This window comes from Zophobas morio, unplaced genomic scaffold (genome assembly GCF_036711695.1).
Source record: "Zophobas morio isolate AGI-343-1 ecotype UQ-CSIRO unplaced genomic scaffold, CSIRO_AGI_Zmor_V1 ptg000030l, whole genome shotgun sequence".
NCBI lineage: Eukaryota > Metazoa > Arthropoda > Insecta > Coleoptera > Tenebrionidae > Zophobas > Zophobas morio.
In genome coordinates, this window is record NW_026972135.1 from 5,125,759 (window position 1) to 5,135,995 (window position 10,237).

Here is a 10,237-nt window from a genome sequence, read left to right on the forward strand (position 1 = left end):
ATTTTAAGCATGCAAGTACATTAAGCTATGCTTCATAATCATCCGATGGTGTTTCGTCCACAAACACCTGAAGTTGGTACACCATAGTATCTAGTAATAACAAAAGTTAATTTAGGAAGATTGTTTTTTGTTTTAAATTAATCTTATAGCTATTCACTCCGAGATGAATTACATATTACTACTTGTTTGCTTTATTTTATTTTACTTTATTGCTATTTGCGTTTGTGGGGGATGGCAATTCCCACAAAATTGTATAATATTTGTATCTTTGTATATAATCCGTATTTAATTACTTCCAACCAGTATCACCCAGAAACTTTCTCTTCGTCCACCTGCATGTCGTAAAACCTATCTTTTGTTCACCCTTCTTAGTAATACTTATTCTTTCCCAGATTTCGAATACCTTCCTATAACTCTTTTAACACAACTGTTTTCACTGTTTTCTACCGACCTTTCTTTTCATTTCAAATTCACAAACTCCAGTACTCTTCCTTCATCTGCCGAACCGACAACATCAAAATAAATACGCCACAAACGCAAGTGCTGTTTCAATCATCTGATCACTCCACAATTGGTGACAACGACGTGAGTTCTTTCAACATGGTGAGTGATCAGTGTACACACAGTGTCCTCCATTTCGGCGTTCCAACGTAATTCGCCCTCCGCCCGCCCCGTTTAATTCCATGTGTGCACCGTATAACCATGTCGCCGCAAAACGACGATTCACTAACCAAGGCTCGACTGCAAGAATGGACCAGCTGGAATCCATGCTCACAAAGGTACTTGTAGAGCTCGCGCTCATGAAGATGGATTCCGCAACCCCCAACCACCTCAACAGTTCGAGTTCACACCATCGTTCCCGCCCGTCGTCACGTTCGCGTTCCCGAGGCCTACATCAGCGAGAAGGCGCTTCGGACAAAACGCCAGAAAATGTGAATAGCCCTGCAGATTCAACTCAGATGCGAGAAACGACGGGGCAATCGTTGATGGCGACCAACGATGCAAGCCCGTAAATCTCCAGCCGATTATTCATCGCTGATCGTCACACAAAAGTTCGGTTCCTCATCGACACCGGAGCTGACTTGTGCGTCTTCCCACACAAAAAACTGCCAAAACCGCGAGCAAACTCCAACTACAAACTTTCCGCGGCAAATGGCACAACCATCACTACATACGGGACGATTACGCTTTCGCTGGACATAGGACTACGAAGACAATTCACCTGGAGATTCGTCGTAGCGGATGTTTCAAAGCCCATTATTGTTGCCGACTTCCTCACCCATTACGAACTCCTGGTGGACATCAAAAATCACCGGCTTTTGGCCAAATCACTCAGCTCACCTCCCGTGGAGAGGTGGTCGAGTGTGAGTCCCACACAATCAAAACCATCGCCGGATCATCACCATACCACCAACTCCTGCAACGGTTCCCAGAAATAACGCTACCTAACGGTACGGCTCAAGTCGCTAACCACGCCACGAAACACCACTCCTGGACCGCCGGTCGCGCAAAAGCCGCAACGACTCGCACCCGACAAACTTCGCGCCCCCAAAAAAGAATTTGATCTCATGGTACACATAGGTATCGCCCGCCCATCGCAGAGTCCATGGTCTTCACTCCTACGCATAGTCCCAAAACACGGCGACGAGTGGAGGCCATGTGGCGACTACCGCGCACTCAACGCCAGAACAATTGCAGATCGCTTCTCGGTAAAACACATCCAGGATTTTTCTCAGTCGCTGTCTAGAGAAACAATTTTTCTACCATCGACCTCGTGTGCGCATTTAATCAGATACCGGTCGCCGAAGAAGATATTCCGAAAACAGCCATCACGACACCCTTCGGCCTATTTGAGTTTATGTACATGATTTTCGGGCTACGAAACGCGGTGCAGACCTTCCAGCGCTTCATCGATGAGGTACTGCAAGGTCTCGACTTCTGCTACGCATACAACGATGACATCCTCGTCGCATCGACGTCCACGGAAAAACATCTCCAATACCTAGAAACACTTTTGCAGCTACTGCAGAAATACGGAGTTGTCGTCAATCCAGCCAAATGTATTTTTGGAAAAACCAATGTCAAATTTCCCGGCTACCTAATCTCCTATGCTGGTACACGCCGGTTACCCGACAAAGTGGAAGCCATCCGCGCCTACCCACGCCCGAACACTATCAAGCAACTGCGCCAGTTCTTGGGGATGGTGAATTTCTTCAGGAGATTCCTTCCAAGGCTGCCGAAAATCAAGCACCGCTCAGTAACCTCCTCCAGGGCAACGCAAGGGGAAAAACACCGGTCGAGTGGACACCTGCGGCCATCCAAGCTTTCGACACGTGCCAGGAAAGTCTCGCTGGGGCGACCTTGCTCAACCCCGGCGCCACGCTAGCCATTTTTAGCGACGCTGCCGAACACGCCATCGGAGCCGCCGTCAAGCAATTTGTCGACGGCGCCTAAAAGCCACACGATTTCTTTTCAAAGAAATTAAGCCCGGCCGAATCCAAGTATACAGCGTACGATCGCGAACTACTCGCGATATACCTCGCAATCAAGCACTCCTGACACATGGTGGAAGGTCGTTCGTGCACAGTCTGCACGGTCCACAAACCCATCACCTACGTCTTGAGGAAGAAAAACAGTGCTCGCCTCGACAATTCCGGCACTTAGAGTTCAAAAGCCAATTTACCACCGACATTCGTCACATATCCGGAGAAGACAACATCGTCGCTGACGCTCTTTCCCGAATTGACGAGCTTGAGTCCATCCTCAACTACGAAGCCCTCGCAGCCTCACAACAAGATGACGAAGAATTGCAGAGTTATCGAGAAAACAACTCCGCACTGCAACTTCGATTAATTCACATTTGTAACGTCAGCAGTGCGTCCATTGAAAACCAAAGCATTCCAAAAGGCAACCGCCAGCCGTAAGGATCCACCAGCTGTTGTTACGACACCATCATCGACGCATCGCACCACCAGGTCCGATAGACGCGTCCGTTTCACAGATCGGCTCCAAGGTGGATTTTCGTAATTCACACCCTGCGCGAATCACTTGCAGGGGGGTACTGTGGGGGCTGGCAAGTCCCACAAAATTGTATAGTATTTGTATATTTGTATACAATCCGTATTTAATTACTCCCAACCAGTATCACCCAGAAACTTTCTCTTCGTCCACATGCATGTCGTAAAACCTATCTTTTGTTCACCCTTCTTAGTAATATTTATCGTTTCCCAGATTTCGAATACCTTCCTAGAACTCTTTTAACACAACTATTTTCACCGCTTTCTACAGACCTTTCTTTTCATTTCAAATTCACAACCTCCAGGACTCTTTCTTCATCTGCCGAACCGACAACATCAAAATAAATACACCAAAACGCAAGTGCTGTTTCAATCAGCTGATCACCCCACACGTAAATAAATCTAAATCTACGTACGTTTGAAAACTGGAAAATGATTCATTCATTAGAAACCATGAACCGTATAGAAAACATTAAATTAGCCATTTATCAGGTTTTGGAGTTTCCAAATCTTGAAGGTTTGTCTCTTGATAACACTAATTTTTTTATCTGATATGCTAACCCCACCTTTAGAATATAGTGTATGTTTAAGGAACACCGTTAAAAAAATTGGTGATTATTGTAATACGGATGAATTAAAAGTTTACCGTAAAAAAGTAATACTTTAATTGTAAACATATTTTTTAAAAGTTTTTTGTGATTATAAGTTTCAAAAATAAGTGAACTTCCTGACGGGTAAGTTGAAAATTATAGTTAGAATTTACCATGTACGCGTTTTTTTTAGTGTACATAATAATCATTAACGAATTTATTATAACTTGCATTTCCACCTCTATTAAATCTCCAGATTTGTGTTCTAATGGTACTTCTTATAAAAAAGGGGCGAATTCTAGACCAAAAAAAAGCCAAAATAGGCGATCACAATTGTGGATTTAGACCCGAAAATGGCAAAATAGGCGCATTAGGCAAGACTTATTGATAAAATATGCCACTGTTACATATAATAATTTCGATTCCAGTAGATGTGATGTACCAGCTGCCCCTTCAGATAATTTTCTACAATATTTGCAACGTATTGCCCATTAGAAATTGTACTCTCATCTACTGGCAATCCAAATATCGTGAACCCCAAAGTCTGTTCTAACTCTGTTAATCACCTACAAAAAAGCGAAATGTTTTGTTCTTAAGTTTCTTCAGTGTTATATTTGCCGCAACAAATGCACTCCCTAATAGTAAAAAATTCTCTTGTGGTCTTCGCTACAAAATAAACAAATTAAAGTTTGCCTGCTATCTTTGGTAACATTTGCATTGTGCATGAGTGCATGTTAGTATTTTTCATGTTGAAGAACCTGGCACTTCTTTTGGTATGAAATCTAGGAATTTATCGAATTAATTTCACAACGAGTTTTCCAATTTGAATTGTGCAACATTAATAATAATTTTCACTAACAATTTTCGAACAGGCTTTACAGAACAATTAGCCGTTTTTTATTTGAAAAACGTCTTTGTTTTTCGTTCGTTTCCTCAACTTGTCCTTTAAAGATTTTTGGATTATGTCGGCATTTTGCTGACCGAATTCTCCCGATCCTTTTACCCAAAACTCGAGTTGGTTTATCTTTTTTTACGGTACCGGAAATATTATATTGTCGCGTGCAAACTTGTTTGATCTACAGACCACAGCGCATTCAGGCCAATGTCGACTCTAAGCGTTCAGAAACGATATTAGCCATGTTCCCTGATCTGATGCACATCCTACGGAAAAACAAATTATTCAGTTATGTTCATGCATCTTATAAAGTGGCTAATTGTAGCAAACTCACTAATAAAGTGGCTAGAAAATTTTTACAGGTGCTTTCAAGTTAACAAAATTTATTTAATCCTAACTGGATGTGCTTATTAATAATATGCAGTGTACCGAAACTTGGAGATTTAAAACTGAACCTTCATTTAATTTTAAAAGACAAGAGAAAATATCACAAGATCAATTATTCATATTGTTATCGCACTTTGACTTGCAATTAAGGTTATTTGACTAAATTTGACGATTGAAACTAATTTAATAGTCGCTGCAAAAGAATATTTTAAACACTGCACTGGAACCAATATGCATCTGGACGATTGGACACACCCCTAAATTTTAACACGACGCAATACTTATTAAGTGCATTTTGTAGCTTTTACGATTTCTAGAAATCCCTGACATTTTTTTTTGTGGCGCCATGTGCAACCGAAATTCTGAGAAAGAAATAATCTTTTCCTACGCTAACATGCATACAAAATTTCTTAAAATGACCCGTGACAGTTATTTTCCAGATCAACGAAACACATGTGTGTACTGTTTGCTTAAAATTTCAAGTCGTTCAATATATGTATTTTTCTCAAATCGAGATCAAATAATCGGACTATTAAATGATTGGCCGCTCGCTATAATTAAAATATACTGGCGCTTACCACAGTACATAAATGATGTACTAGATTAGTAATGGAAGAATTCATGCAGTTGGCATGCGTGGCGCACGGCAATTTTAGTATATCTTATATTGATGGGACTTAAAAAAACCGAAGAATGTGTATTCGCATGTGGTAAATACTAAATAGTAGCACTGGTAATGTTGAATTATCAGCGAAGTGAACAAAGTGTCTATTATGTAGTAAGTATCTACCATGAAGCTGAACAAGCACTGAATTGGCTAGCAAACTCTCGATCTATCAATTAGAAATTCAGAAAATTCCAGGATTCAGCGTTGCCACTGCCTCCGTGATTCAAGTTACGACATTTTAACTGAACTGACCACCACCAATTTTACAGAGCTACATTAAAGTGTTGAATTCCAATCAAAGGTAACTGTATATATCAGTATACAGGGAAAACTTAAATTTAGAACATTCCTGAATAATACTATCAGTATTTTTTAGTTTCTAATATAGGTAACCAAAATTTCGTATATTGCCAGTAAGAACCTTTATATACTTTAACATTATTTTTAGTACCTATATACAAGAAAATCTAAAAAGTACTATCAGCTGTCAGTAATTTATTTTACAACAAAATTTTGTTAACTACTATGGAATAAGTACTTATTTTCATTGCAACAATATCATAATGAAAATGAGCTTGTAGTTTCAAACAAGAGGAAACAAGCCATTTTTGAAAATAATCCCACTAGTATTGATGAAACTGAACTAGAATCAAAATTTAAAAAAATTAATGGGTCAACACCAGTATTACTCTCGTCGTTGATTCTCAAGCTCCAAGTAATTTTGGCACAGAAACAGGAATTGCGTCAACCTCAACAGTTACAGACTTACGAAATAGCGACTGTGGTCAAAACTTTTCGTTCTTGTCTGTTGCACAAGAAATTCACGACTTTAATTTGAGTGCTATCTTAGAGGGAGATGTTATTGGGCGAGTCATTTTAACAAAACACAACAAGAATCTAAAAGTAACTAACAGAGATCGAAACAGGTTATGTGAAATAGTAATTTCTTATTTTTTGAACAAATCTGTTAAACTGAATAACGATTTTTTGTCGCTCATGGCGGATGAAATTACAAAGCTCATCCCTACTGAAAAAAAACTACTTATTTCGTAAGCCCCATCAAAAAAATTAATTCCAGATTTAATAAACCTGAAGTAGCAAGAAGAAAACTTGTGGACAAACACAGGAATAAACTAACAGCTTTAAGAAGAACAATAGAATTCCCACCTGTGCCAAGTAATTATAATACTGAACCTACTTCTAATGGTGAGTTGCAGTATTTTTCCGGTATTCAATGTTTATAAAAAATGTTCCAGAACCGTCACAGAGTCCTAAAGACAGTCAAATTTGGCCTTTGCATAATCGTGAAACTGTAGAAGATGTGTTACAATGTAATGGAATGAGTAAGTTTGAATTCGTTAGTCAGCAAATGCTTGTCCATTGCAAGGAACTAGGTCATCAATAGTGTATAAAAGTGTATGTGATAGGTAAAACAAGGAAGTGTTAAGTCTGGGTTTGTAGTGGTAATATGGGTAAATAAATGAATAATAAATATGTCGTGGCTATTAGAGAGGACATCACAACAACATCGGATAAATGCTTATGGAATACGAAAATTTTGTAACAACAAGAACGCGACAATAGAATCTTTTCTTAATGAATGGCCGATTTTGAATGAGCAGATAGCTATAGAATTGGTGAATATTATTCTAAATACAAAATTAAATCCTCAAGTGAAGTGTTCACATTTTTTAGGTCTCATACGACTTCAAACAGATGTTCCAACTTGAATTAACCGCAATTGATTTAGAAAATGCTTTTGAAACATTATTTGAATCTGTAATTCATAAAAGAAGGAGTAGTTTAAATCCAACTGATGAAACGTTTCTACAATTACTTGCTGGGAATATTACCACAGGTATTTAAATACATACATGACCATATCTAATGTAACTACTGTTTATACACATAAAATTGAAGTAGCAATTTTTGGCCGGTATATACATAATACATATTAACATTTTCAGATTCAAAGAATGCCGTTAATCTCTAAGTACTTGCTGTTTTCTTTAGTACCAGTTAAAGGAAGAACCAGAATTGGTCAATAACATTGGAAACCTTCTAGAACAGAAAACCGTGATGGATTCTTTTTACACGTAAAGGTGCCTGGAGATATTGAAAAAGCAAAACAGGAGAAAATTGACTGTAATTACTGCAGAGGTACAACTGTTCAACCGTATATCATTTTAGTAGGAACTAGTTTGAATAATATTTCAGCGGCATATGTTGTTGTCAACAATAACACCTATAAAAATATTTCGGTGTTAGATGCAATTGATTTTTGTTTTAAAGTTAATGCATTCACTTTTACCAAGATTTGACTGTAAACAAAGCAATTGTTTTAGAAGCTGTTCAACTATAAGTGATCTTCGAAAACACTTTAATAAGAATCACAATGAGTTAGTTGTTGCCCAAACAAATTTACGCGTACCATCTATTTCTGAAAGGAGTAGGAATATCTCTTGCAGCAAAGATGAAAATATTTTTTCCACTGCCCACGAAAGTAAAGACGAAATGACATCGGTTCATTCGAAAGCAATTTTAAGAGACGAGATTTTGTCTTTGCTAGGTCGTTTCTATAGTATACCTTCCTTACCAAGAAACATAGTTCAAATTGTTTTTGATCATATTTCTGAGTTGTTTAATACTTTTTTCGAATTTTCAGAGAACTTAATAACAAAGTCAAAAACAAAGGAAGATGTTTCTCACAAATTCACACAGATGTTTAATAATGTAAAAGAAACATTTACATCACTTTGTTCAAAATACTTACGTTTAAAGTTTTTTGAAAATTCTCAACTTTACGTAAAACCCGAAGCTTTTAAAATAGGAGAGCGCTCTACGTTACAACAAATTAATACTCCCGAACAGCCGAATTTAATTTTTAAAAAGGCAGAAGGTCAAATCATCAATTTGCGAAAAGTTTTAAAACTATTCCTAGAATTACCTGGCATTTTCAATAATATTATATCTTTTATGGATTCCGAACTATTCGCCCCACCAGATTTACTATCAAGTTTTGTTCAAGGAGATTTATGGAAAGCGGTAAAAAAAATATTCCCTAAAGATGTAATTGTTCTACCTCTCTTGCTCTATTTCGACGATTTTGAGTGTTGCAACCCACTAGGCAGCAGAACAGGAGTGTACATAATTGGAGCACTATACGTTTCTTTGGCGTGCATACCAACAGACTATATCTCATTATTTGAAAATATTTTCTTGGCGCAGTTATTTTACTCTTCTGATAGAACTTATTACGGAAACAAAAAAACTTTTGCTCATTTGTTGAAAGACCTGGCTTTTTTGGAAACGGAGGGTATTACAATTTCCGTTAATTCTATGCAACTGAAAATTTATTTCACACTTGTATTAGTTCTGGGAGACAATCTAGGTGTAAATTCTTTGCTAGGATTGCAAGAAAGTTTTTCATCTAATTTTTTTTGTCGAATTTGTAAAACTCCTAAAGAAATAACGAAAACTCAAAACGCTGAAAATATCTTAACACTTCGTACAAAAGAAGCATATGATAATGATGTTTCCTCTACTTCTTAGGGAATCAAAGAAGTTTGCATATTCCACCAGCTCCAACATTTCCACTGCACAAAAAATATTTCACTGGACTTAATGCATGCATTAGAAGGTATTCTGAGATATGACATGGCACATATTTTAAATTACTTAATTTATGTAAAATAATATTTTACTTTGGACAATATTAACAAGAGAATTCAACTTTTCAAATTTTCGGAAGTCGATTTAGGAAATCCTATGCGAGAAATTAAAGCAGATCATATAAAAAAGAAGCATATTGTAATGAGCGCGTCAGAAATGTTATCTTTTTTTACTTATTTTGGTATAATAGTGGGTGATCTAGTTCCAGAAAATGACGAATCCTGGGAGTTGTATATAAATTTGTACCAAATATTGCACATTTTGTTAAGTATAAGTTATATCTAAAAATACCGTTCAACATTTGTTTTATTTAATTGAAGAGCATCACACCTTGTATTGTAACTTATTTATGGATTCTCTCAAGCCTAAACATCATATGTTATTACATCATCCTCCCAGTTTTATTTTAAATGTTGGACCACCTAGGTAGGTACGTATGGTCAATGAGGTATGAAGCTCCCCACAAATGTTAGTCTTCTACACATGTAGTTAGTTACGTCAAGGAAAAATATTCGCTTTTCATATAGAAGAATAAGTAAAAAGGGATTTGTAAATGATATTGAATATGGGCCATCCTATGACATCAGCAGTTTATTTGATTATAACTATATAGATTATTTGCTTAAGACCAGATTCGAAAGCACATTTATGGAAAATAATAGTTGTAGTTTACATTGGTTAAAAAGCGATAATATAATGTACAAATTAGGTTTTGTGCTGCAAATATCTGACGATGAGATTCCTAAATCTGGTGTTATAAAACACATAATTATGATTGAGAGGACTATATGTTTTATACTTAACCCATCTGTCGTAAATTTTAATTTTCATAGGCAAACTTACGAAATTCTATCAGACTTCGAAAATACTTTATCACCTAACAACTGGATTTTATTGTTAAAAAATGAACTTGTTAACAAAATGCCTTCAAGTGTGCATTACACCGGCGATGGCACCAAAGTTATAAGTTTTATGCAATAAGACAGGAATATATTATTGCATAATATCT

At 37.2% G+C, this 10,237-nt stretch overlaps 1 long non-coding RNA gene across 5 annotated transcripts; it reads left to right on the forward strand.

Annotated features, from left to right (window-relative positions):
* The first annotated feature begins 3,633 nt into the window (after positions 1–3,633).
* On the forward strand, positions 3,634–10,237 carry LOC135138238 (uncharacterized). Of its 5 annotated transcripts, none has more exons than XR_010282013.1 (5): positions 3,634–3,751; positions 6,635–6,762; positions 6,813–7,193; positions 7,252–7,414; positions 7,524–10,237. It is a non-coding gene; the product is annotated as an uncharacterized LOC135138238 (long non-coding RNA). The 5 variants fall into 5 exon arrangements; XR_010282016.1 differs by lacking the exon at positions 3,634–3,751 and having other exon boundaries at positions 6,277–6,762; positions 6,813–6,962; positions 7,005–7,193; XR_010282014.1 differs by lacking the exon at positions 3,634–3,751 and having other exon boundaries at positions 6,277–6,762; positions 6,813–6,962; positions 7,018–7,193.